Source organism: Bidens hawaiensis, unplaced genomic scaffold (assembly GCF_021521415.1).
Source record: "Bidens hawaiensis isolate Kalapana, Puna unplaced genomic scaffold, B.hawaiensis_p1.1 tig00067222_1, whole genome shotgun sequence".
NCBI lineage: Eukaryota > Viridiplantae > Streptophyta > Magnoliopsida > Asterales > Asteraceae > Bidens > Bidens hawaiensis.
In genome coordinates, this window is record NW_027501913.1 from 1 (window position 1) to 12,339 (window position 12,339).

Genomic DNA, 12,339 nt, shown 5'->3' on the forward strand with positions numbered 1-12,339 from the left:
ATCGAATGGTAAACTTAAAAGTGACCGAAATTTAAGTTTAAATTTGGTCTTCCATGTAAAGATATAAATAATTTGAAATATCTTGTTTCATGAGAATAATAATATTAATAAATTATGAAAAGTTGTCATGTTTAATAATATTCACTAAATCATATGTGCCGAATAATATTTATAAATGATGATAAAACGGTTATTTAATTTATGATATATTAGGTATTGATTATTAGAAATTATGTCAATTTGAATATTGTGTTCTAAAATAATGCGGTTATTATTTTAGTATTAATTAATAATTAATATTCACGTAAGTTAAAGTAAGATTACATTACAACTATGGCAAGTATTTTTAGTTTGACAATCAATTTTTTGAATATTAAAATCACAAAAATTAAAATCACAATATGTTCTAATTTTAGTAATGTGACTAATTAATATAGATATAATTACAAAAATGAAAATCAAATCGGTTAATTCGAAAAATTCAAAAAATTATGAAAAGATTTTGAATGAGTTTAAAATTATGGAGAGTATTAAAACCTTTAAAACTTTGTTGAAAGATTGGCCAAATACCAAATTTAAAAGGAGTTTAAATATGTTAATTAAATTGTATTAAAACCCTTAATACAATTTATTGAGTTTGACTATCCTTATTAGTTATTTAAACAAATAAGGATAGTCAAACTCAATAAATTATATTAATTGGATACTTAAATATGTAATTTATGTATACTAAGGCACGCCGGAAAAAAAATATACATTAAGGTATCTCCGATATAAATAAATATATTATTTTATCTACAAATAATGAATATAATTGAATATTCAAAAAAGAAATATACATCAATATAAAAAAAAATACATCTTATAAATTAATGCTTAATTCATGAAAATTAGTTTGTATCAGTCGGGACATTAACCTAAAATTATAAAGTAGAATATTAATGTTGATATTATGGAAAATTTGATATTTAATTTATAACCGGAAACATTGAATGTCTTACAGGAAAAAACAATATAATGATAATAACCATAGTATCTCAGATTTAGATATAGAAGGTAAACTAAAATATTCCATAAATCAATCGGGTAAATAATATGAAATAATAATGTTTTGTTATAACATTGATATTATGAAAGATTATTATTATAATTTTTAACCAAATAATTTTAATGTGTCTTACCGGAAAAACGAAATAATGATATTGTCCATGGCTAAAGTGATTTTTATTTAGAACCTAGAAGAACAACATGTAAAACAAAAAAACAGGAAATAAAAAATATAAACTTCAAATAAATATAAAACAACCATTGTTATAGGTATAACAAATAACCGGAAAAACTTAACGGAAAAACTTACTGGAAAAATGTAAATACGTCCACATATTAGCTTTATCGCCGTTTTTGATTTACAACCTAAACTGATTTTAATAAAATCAGCTAACAATGATAATAAAGAAAAAAAGGTTAGAGGAAACAATAACTGGAAAAAAATATAATGTTGCCGGAAATACATATATCGACAATCGGAAGTTTATTAAAAAATACAATTTTACCGAAAAATGATTAATACAAATCTAGATCTAGAGTATCCGGAATATATGAGAGGGTGAAAGGAGATCTGACTAATAGAGAAATAGAGAAAAATATGTTTAGGGTGAAAAATTATGAATTGTTAAGATTTAAATATAGGGTGATTGGGTGAAGAGGACACGTGGCAGCATAATAGAGAATCTGAGAATGGAAAGTGCTGACTGTATTGCATATGTGGACAGCCTAAAAGAAGGTCATGTGAAAAAATTGTTTTGCTTTAATAGTATTTAAAGATTTTCTCGGGCAGCCGGCTTAGAAAATTTTAAACCATGCCAAAGGTTTAGTTTACGTTTTATACTCAAACCGGTTGAAAAAACCAAACCGACGTTAAATTTTTTGGCTTTTAACTTTCTATATTTTCATTGAGCCTTTAGTTTTACTTTTGACTTTATATAGAACTACACATATGATTGAAACTTGCTTAACAATACAATACAATACAATACATGAAGTTTGTATTCTAACTATTAAGTGTTGAAATATTGCGACTTCTTTATCTTGTTCATATTTTATGCATTTTTATATGAAAACGCAATAAGATCAAACTGTGAATCCAAAATGCTAATAGGAATAATATCACTTATGTATTTAAATGATTCCATAGGATCTCATAGTTGATATGTTGAGAAATTTGTTGGGTTTCAACGGTGGTCCGAGACAAAAACGGTTAAACTATTTTTGAACCCGTTTTAGTTATAAGTTTCGTTTCGATAAATATTAATCAATATTAATATATGTATGTAAACGAATAACAAAACGCAGCGGATATTAACGAGTTAAAACGAACTAAAAACCGAAACCCAAACCCGGATCCGATTACTAACGATACGAGTACGATTAACATAAAGTAAACAACCATAGGGTGTTTGTCGATATACCTCGGTTACAAGAACCGGGAAGACACCGAGGGGTTAACAAGAAGAACTAGATGACACAGTTGACACCCGATGTAGATCCGGCGGCGGCGGCAGCGGATTCTGGTAGATGAAATGGACGGCGGCAGAAGGTATTGAACTCAGATCCAACAGCTACAAGACACGGCGGACAGCGGTGAACCTTGACAGCAAGCAGCAGCAACCTTAAATCACCGAAACAGAGTTCGCCGGAAAAACATGACTCGCCGGAGAAGACGAACCAGGTCGCCGGAAAAAACGTGTGAGCGGTTTCTTGACAGCGCCGGAGCTATAAGGAGCTACGGTGGTGTTTGTGGTGATTAAAGGACGATGAATAGTGGTTGTTTGGTGCTTACGGTGGCCGGATAATTCTCGCCGGAAAACCGGTGGCCGGAAAACGACGCCGGTTTTAATGGCAGCTAGGGTTGCTTTGTTTTTTTTTTTTTTTTGGTTATCCTTAAAATAATAATATCTTAATATATATACTATTATTATTAGGGTTTATCCAAGTTAACCAATTGGGCTTAAGCCCAATTAACAAAACAAAGCCTAGTCCATTATCAAGTCCATCTAATTAATAGTGTCGGGCCTAATTAACATTTAAATAGACCTTTATCTCGTCACCCCCGGTGTAACTCAGTCCGGGTCACATTCGGGTCGGTCGCGTTGACTTGACCCGAAACGTCCATAAAATCCAACAGTCTCCCACTTGGACGTATTTGGGTCAAGTATCACAACGCTGACAGCCAGAGGCGTTCTAGATACACGTAGCTGTCCCCAACCGAATATGACATTTTAAATCCATAACCAAAGTATCTTGGAATACCTTATTGCAAGATAATGAATTTATAGTAATCGTTGTCATCTATCCTTTCTGTATAAGACATCAATTGAACAATGAGACATGGATCATATCAATCTCATATAGTGTTCAATTATTGTAGTTCTCGATATAGAGTCAAAGTGGTCCAATCAAACACACAGTTAGTTTGGGTGAGGCCTCACACTTTACCAGTTTGAATCAACGAGGGCGCCAATATGTCTAACTGTTACATTTTAATGTAAGAGTACAGAATCACATCTTGACTACATACAACTCCCACTGAACTCCAGAACATTCCCAATCAATGCCTTTATGGCTGGCAGTTACGCAACAGCGGTTGACATGATCAAAGAATATCCCTCGGTAAACGAAAATTCTAATATGTATCTCAGGTCTAAGGATACTAAATGAGCATACTATTATCAAAACATCTTATGATCAAGATCCATGAAGATGATTTGATGTGAGTTACATCCAACGTCATTCATAATGAGGTCTGTGAGTTTGGAAGTCAACTGCTTGAGTCCAAAGTCAGAATAGTCTTGTAAGGCCTCGAACCCGGTAGCCTTACTTTAGCGTCGGATTTACTCATAAACACAGTTCTTACAAATCAGAGTTCATTAAAACTTTCGCGGAATATAAAAACTTTCATGAAACGTTACAACAATCCAAAACTTGCCTTAATTAAACATTCTTGTCTTTCAAAATAAACGTGTGACACCCGGTAAATTCCCAATCCCTTAAACCAAGTAATCAACCTAAATATTAGGTAATTATGTTATATGCGCCTTGCGCGAGCGCGCCATGTTAATCAGCGCGTGCATTTGTTATGTGCGCCCTGCGCGAGCGCGCCATGTTAATCAGCGCGTGCATTTGTTATGTGCGCCCTGCGCGAGCGCGCCATGTTAGTCAGCGCGGGCATATTATGTGCGCCCTGCGCGAGCGCGCCATGTTAAGAACCAGCGTGGGCATATGTTATATGCGCCATGCGCGAATGTTTTGGCTTTATGTTTTCATGTACCTTAACGTTATGTTGTCTAATGGGTTGACCGTCACGCATGATGCTAAGGCGGGTGCACCCTAAATCGTTTATGCGCGTGCGGAAGGGAACTAACCTCCCCGCATGGCGGGAACATTGAGAGCTAGTTTGTCTGAAGCTCCAAGATGGAATTGACTTCAACATAACTGATCACTATGTTGAAATACCAAGACCACCTGGAGAATCTACAAATGAAACTCAATGTCCCTAACTGCGAGAAGGTTACGCACCTACCCGCAGCAAAGAAATGTCCTTTACGCAGAAAGCTATGCGCACAAAGTGATACGCACAGAACACTTAGTCTATTCTCCAGACGTAAGGAGATTACTCCCGCCCAAAAGGAAACAGTAGCGTGTTTCAGAGATTTTTTCCACTTTTTACTGTACACTGACAAAAGTACCTGAAAAAGCACACTGTAACACGAAAAGTCAACTGTCAGCCACCCTATTCTCACCAACCCCAGACCTGCATGTCCTGACCAAATCAAATCAAATCTTTTATCCACTACTCCACTTTTAAATAAATAATAATAATTTCCATACCTTATCATCATTACACCTAGATATGAAAAGATTACAATCCCCTAAAGCAAGGGATTGTGTTCCCTTGAGTTTGCCTATAAATATGTAACCTAAATTATCACCCAAAACACACTTCAAACTTCTCTCTTAAGAACTGCAACTTGCACTAATCATCTCCCAAGCATCCGTTGTTTTCGTTTCCGATCCTGTTACCAGGTAAGCCAAGAATATAACCTTGAGATCTGCTTTCCAACCCTTATATTCTCCTAATTCTTGATCTTAATATATATACTTCTTGTTATTTAATCGTATTCTAGACCTTCGATTCCGAGGCCAACACCAAGAAAACCCGAATCTCGATTAATCCCTTAACAAGAACCACAGGTGAGTCTCACAGCCCCTATTTTCACTGTTTTCACTAATTTTAAACTGTTTTCGGGGCGAGGGACACGTACTTAAATAATGTTTTATCATGGTATACTTACAAGCTAAGCAAGCGATTATGTGTTTAAATTATGTTTCATGATGAGCAATGCGAACGGTTATCTATGGTTTTTCGATGTATGTGCGCTAGAATTCGAGTAAGTGATCACTTTACCATTGGAACTCTAAGGGTAGGGACTGCTGGTTTGATCCACCCACTCGTAGGGGTCGCACCTCTTTGCATGGACGAGTGCCTAGTATGGTCATGGGGCAGTACTACGGGGTTGAGCCCGCTCGTAGGGGTCGCGCCTCTTTGCATGGACGAGCGCCTTGTTTTCCGGCACAACGTCCGCGCATAACCCGCGGGACGGAATTATTGATTTGCTCGTAGTGGCAGCGCCATTTTGCATGGACGAGCACATTTTCCTGAAACGTTCGCGCGTAACCCGCGGGACGGTATTACTTATTTTAGCTCGTAGTGGCAGCGCCACTTTGCATAGACGAGCACAGTTCCCAGAAATGTTCGCGCGTAACCCGCGGAACGATTTTATCACATTATGTTATCAGAACTATGTTTTACTAAGCATGTGTTTCAATGATGCTGTCAGAATTATGTTATAGAATGATTTTTATCAAGATTATGACGCGATACGATTTATCAAGTTACTAAAACTTGTGAACTCACTCAGTTTATACTGATTCAAATGTTTTACGTGTCTTTCAGGAGATAACTAGGTAGCGCATGGAGTCACACTTAGAGCACCTCACGCTGAACATCTAAAACTAGCTTTTTGGAAGATTTTCATTCTATCCCTTCGATGCGCATGGTTGTTCCCGCCGCGCAAGGGGATATGGCGTGGAAATCTTCAACAGTTTTTATACTTGGATGTTTTTATGTAATTTTTAAACAATGTAATGTATTTGTATTAAACATTTCATGCGCAATGAAAATCTTACTTTGAATGTTTGCAATGGCCCGTGCTTAATTATCAATCCCCTCTCGCGCGCGCCCGGCTGTTTCCGCCGCTCAGGGCCGGGTGTGACAGATTGGTATCAGAGCACTGGTTATAGAGAACTAGGAAAAGAAGTTTTAACCTAGACTATAACCGTTGGGGAATCGCATGAAATATTTTTCAAAGAAAATATTTTCAAAAGAAACTATACACACACTTAGGAACACGGGTCACACAGTGTCTAGTGAATAAAGATAAAGAACATTATGTGCTCAGAGTAAATGCGCTAAGTTTAATATATTTTCATTCTCTTTTAAAGCGAGAATGCCTCCAACTAAAGCCAAGGGAATTACCATGACACCCGAGGAACTCGCGGAAATAATCGCGCAAGCGATCGCGACACATGAGGCCAGCAAGGCCGAATCAAGTCAGGGTCGTCAGAATGAGACCCCAGAACCCGAATCAGGAGCCTTGGACAAAGGATGCTCCTACAAGACATTCATGGCCTGTAAGCCTTGGCCATTCAAGGGTACCGAAGGGGCCATTGGGCTCTACAACTGGATTGACAAGATGGAGACAGTTCTCTCCATTAGCGGATGTAGTGAGAACCAGAAGGTCCTTTACGCGACCTGCATGTTCCAAGAGGCAGCTTCGTCTTGGTGGAAGCTTCAAACGAAAACATTGGGGCGAGAAGTTGCTCTCCACAAGACCTGGGAGGAACTGAAGGAAATGATGATGAAAAAGTTCTGCTCTCGCGCAGAAATCCAGAGTTTACAACAGGAATTCTGGAACCACACCATGGTAGGAACGGATATCGACGCCTACAACAACCGGTTCAACGAGCTTTGCCAGTTGGTGCCAGACATGGCAAACACGGAGGAAAAGAAGATCGAGAGGTATATTTTTGGGTTACCTCCTGTTGTTAGGGTTCCGCTCAACGCCGCAGCGCCTCCAACCTTTGATGAGGCGGTAGCGCGGGCCATCACCCTTACAAGGGATACGGTCCGTGCGGGTATGTTGACTACGCGCGGAAACGAGCAGCGAACCTCTGACTCCAAGAGGAAATGGAACTCTCACCACCGAGGGTCCGACTCCAAGCAGCCACCGTTCAAGAAGCAGGAAAGCGCAAGGGTTTACGCGATCCAAGCCGCGGAGCCATCAAGGAAAGGATACAACGGGCCTCGCCCATGGTGCAACAAATGCAAGTATCACCACGAGGGTGAATGCGCAAGAATCGAATGCGCCAAATGTGGCAGACCAGGGCACAAGACGATGAATTGCCGTGTCAGAGAAGCTGGAGCAAGCGACAACTGCTACGCATGCGGGAAGCCAGGGCATTTTAGTCGGGATTGCCCGCAAAGGGGAAACCAAGCTCGCGGGAGAGCTTTTGTGATCGGCGCGGGTGAAGCTAAAGAAGAGCCGAATGTGGTAACCGGTACGTTTTTGCTTAACGGCCATTTTGCATCTGTTTTATTTGATACTGGCGCTGACCTAAGTTTTATATCCGCTGAGTTTAAAAACTCCCTAGGCCTAACAAGCAGTAGGCTAGACACGCCTTATACTATAGAACTAGCCAATGGTAGGCAGTTATGCGCGAACGAAAGAACTGAACAATGTGTAATAGTCATGGGAGGTCACGGGTTCAATATTAATTTGTTGCCAATAGACTTGGGAAGTTTTGACATTGTGGTAGGTATGGATTGGTTAGTCGAGAACCGCGCGGAAGTTATTTGCCATGAGAAGCAGGTTCGGATCCCACTGTTGAACGGAGAAACCTTGGTAATTCAAGGGGAAAGAAGGGGAGTTGCGACGAAACTGATTTCGTGCCTAAAGGCGCGTAAGTGCCTAAGGAAAGGGTGCTACGCCTTCCTGGCGCATGTAGTAGAGAAGAAAGGAGATGAGCGAAGAATTGAAGACTTACCAGTAGTGCGCGAATTTCCAGAAGTTTTTCCTGAAGATTTGCCCGGATTACCGCCGCCGCGACAAGTAGAATTTCGTATTGATTTAGTCCCAGGAGCTGCGCCAGTAGCTCGAGCGCCTTATCGACTAGCTCCATCTGAGATGCAAGAGCTATCCAATCAGTTACAGGAACTATTGGATAAGGGTTTCATACGCCCAAGCTTTACACCTTGGGGAGCTCCAATGCTGTTTGTTAAGAAGAAGGATGGTTCCTTCCGGATGTGTATTGACTACAGGGAACTGAACAAGCTGACAGTCAAAAATCGGTACCCCTTACCGAGGATTGACGACTTATTTGACCAGTTGCAGGGATCCAGTTATTATTCGAAGATAGATCTACGGTCAGGATACCACCAACTTAGGGTCCATGAGGAAGATGTGCCGAAAACAGCCTTCCGAACTAGATACGGCCATTATGAGTTCTTAGTGATGCCTTTCGGGCTAACTAATGCGCCGGCTGTATTCATGGATCTGATGAACCGCGTGTGCAAACCATACTTGGACAAGTTTGTGATTGTGTTTATAGATGATATTCTGATTTACTCTCGGACCAAGGCCGAGCATGAGCAACACCTGAGATTGATTTTGGAATTGTTGAGGAAAGAAAAGTTGTATGCGAAGTTTTCCAAATGTGAGTTTTGGCTTAGAGAAGTTCACTTTCTCGGTCACGTTGTAAACGAGAAAGGAATACACGTTGATCCTTCCAAAGTCAAGGCCATCGAAAACTGGGAAGCGCCAAAAACCCCAACTGAGGTGAGGCAATTCCTAGGACTAGCTGGCTACTATCGACGCTTCATTGAGAACTTCTCCAAGATAGCTCTACCACTGACCGCGCTAACTCAGAAAGACAAGAAGTTTGTTTGGGGCGAAAGTCAGGAAGCAGCGTTTCAAATGTTGAAACAGAAGTTATGTAGTGCGCCAATTTTGTCTTTGCCCGAGGGAACGGATGACATCGTTGTTTACTGCGACGCTTCACATCAGGGACTTGGATGTGTCCTTATGCAGCGAGACAAAGTCATAGCGTATGCCTCGCGCCAACTCAAGACCAATGAAAAGAACTACACAACGCATGATCTGGAACTTGGAGCGGTTGTCTTCGCGCTAAAGATTTGGCGCCATTACCTCTATGGTACAAAGTGTATAATCTTTACGGATCACAAGAGCCTTCAACATATATTTGATCAAAAGGATTTAAACATGAGGCAACGAAGATGGGTGGAGTTGTTGAATGATTATGATTGTGAAATTAAGTACCACCCTGGAAAGGCGAATGTGGTAGCAGACGCGCTAAGTAGGAAGGAGCGAATAAAAACGCTACGAGTCAAGGCTCTAAGGTTGACCATTCACACAGATCTCTCTACCCGCATCCGAGACGCTCAGCAAGAAGCCTTGAAACCAGAGTTTGTTAAAAACGAATGCCTTGGGAGTATGATTAAGAGTTTGGAACTTAAAGAGAACGGCAATCTATATTTCGCTAACCGCATATGGGTCCCTCTCAAGGGAGGATTGCGCGAGCAAGTACTAAACGAAGCTCACAAGACGCGGTATTCCGTACATCCTGGCGCAGACAAGATGTACCAAGATGTTAAAGTGCTGTATTGGTGGCCCAATCTTAAAGGCGCCATCGCGACGTATGTCAGTAAATGCCTGACGTGTTCGAAGGTGAAGGCTGAATACCAGAAACCATCAGGGTTGCTTCAGCAGCCAGAAATTCCCATGTGGAAGTGGGAACAAATCTCTATGGACTTCATCACCAAACTGCCAAGGACACCTGGGGGTTATGACACGATCTGGGTTATTGTAGATCGGCTAACTAAGTCAGCGCACTTCCTACCGATCAAGGAAACCGATAAGATGGAAAAGTTAGCCCGATTGTATATTCGAGAAGTAGTTTCAAAACATGGAGTCCCAGTGTCCATAATTTCTGATAGAGATAGTCGGTTCACCTCAAGATTTTGGAGATCGTTACAAGGGGCTTTAGGTACTCGTCTTGACATGAGTACGGCATATCATCCCCAAACAGATGGACAAAGCGAGCGAACAATCCAGACATTGGAAGAGGTTTACATCGACAAACAACTGCACTTCGTAGAAGAGCCTATAGCCGTAACCGATTGGAAAGAACAAAAGTTACGCAGAAGCAGAATCAAGTTAGTAAAGGTTCAATGGAACTCGAGGCGTGGGCCTGAATTCACTTGGGAAAGAGAAGACCAGATGCGCATGAAATACCCACACCTCTTTCAGAGCATGGCTTCTGCCAGCAACGTCTCCTAAATTTCGGGACGAAATTCGCTTAACAGGGAGAGAATGTGACACCCGGTAAATTCCCAATCCCTTAAACCAAGTAATCAACCTAAATATTAGGTAATTATGTTATATGCGCCTTGCGCGAGCGCGCCATGTTAATCAGCGCGTGCATTTGTTATGTGCGCCCTGCGCGAGCGCGCCATGTTAATCAGCGCGTGCATTTGTTATGTGCGCCCTGCGCGAGCGCGCCATGTTAGTCAGCGCGGGCATATTATGTGCGCCCTGCGCGAGCGCGCCATGTTAAGAACCAGCGTGGGCATATGTTATATGCGCCATGCGCGAATGTTTTGGCTTTATGTTTTCATGTACCTTAACGTTATGTTGTCTAATGGGTTGACCGTCACGCATGATGCTAAGGCGGGTGCACCCTAAATCGTTTATGCGCGTGCGGAAGGGAACTAACCTCCCCGCATGGCGGGAACATTGAGAGCTAGTTTGTCTGAAGATCCAAGATGGAATTGACTTCAACATAACTGATCACTATGTTGAAATACCAAGACCACCTGGAGAATCTACAAATGAAACTCAATGTCCCTAACTGCGAGAAGGTTACGCACCTACCCGCAGCAAAGAAATGTCCTTTACGCAGAAAGCTATGCGCACAAAGTGATACGCACAGAACACTTAGTCTATTCTCCAGACGTAAGGAGATTACTCCCGCCCAAAAGGAAACAGTAGCGTGTTTCAGAGATTTTTTCCACTTTTTACTGTACACTGACAAAAGTACCTGAAAAAGCACACTGTAACACGAAAAGTCAACTGTCAGCCACCCTATTCTCACCAACCCCAGACCTGCATGTCCTGACCAAATCAAATCAAATCTTTTATCCACTACTCCACTTTTAAATAAATAATAATAATTTCCATACCTTATCATCATTACACCTAGATATGAAAAGATTACAATCCCCTAAAGCAAGGGATTGTGTTCCCTTGAGTTTGCCTATAAATATGTAACCTAAATTATCACCCAAAACACACTTCAAACTTCTCTCTTAAGAACTGCAACTTGCACTAATCATCTCCCAAGCATCCGTTGTTTTCGTTTCCGATCCTGTTACCAGGTAAGCCAAGAATATAACCTTGAGATCTGCTTTCCAACCCTTATATTCTCCTAATTCTTGATCTTAATATATATACTTCTTGTTATTTAATCGTATTCTAGACCTTCGATTCCGAGGCCAACACCAAGAAAACCCGAATCTCGATTAATCCCTTAACAAGAACCACAGGTGAGTCTCACAGCCCCTATTTTCACTGTTTTCACTAATTTTAAACTGTTTTCGGGGCGAGGGACACGTACTTAAATAATGTTTTATCATGGTATACTTACAAGCTAAGCAAGCGATTATGTGTTTAAATTATGTTTCATGATGAGCAATGCGAACGGTTATCTATGGTTTTTCGATGTATGTGCGCTAGAATTCGAGTAAGTGATCACTTTACCATTGGAACTCTAAGGGTAGGGACTGCTGGTTTGATCCACCCACTCGTAGGGGTCGCACCTCTTTGCATGGACGAGTGCCTAGTATGGTCATGGGGCAGTACTACGGGGTTGAGCCCGCTCGTAGGGGTCGCGCCTCTTTGCATGGACGAGCGCCTTGTTTTCCGGCACAACGTCCGCGCATAACCCGCGGGACGGAATTATTGATTTGCTCGTAGTGGCAGCGCCATTTTGCATGGACGAGCACATTTTCCTGAAACGTTCGCGCGTAACCCGCGGGACGGTATTACTTATTTTAGCTCGTAGTGGCAGCGCCACTTTGCATAGACGAGCACAGTTCCCAGAAATGTTCGCGCGTAACCCGCGGAACGATTTTATCAGATTATG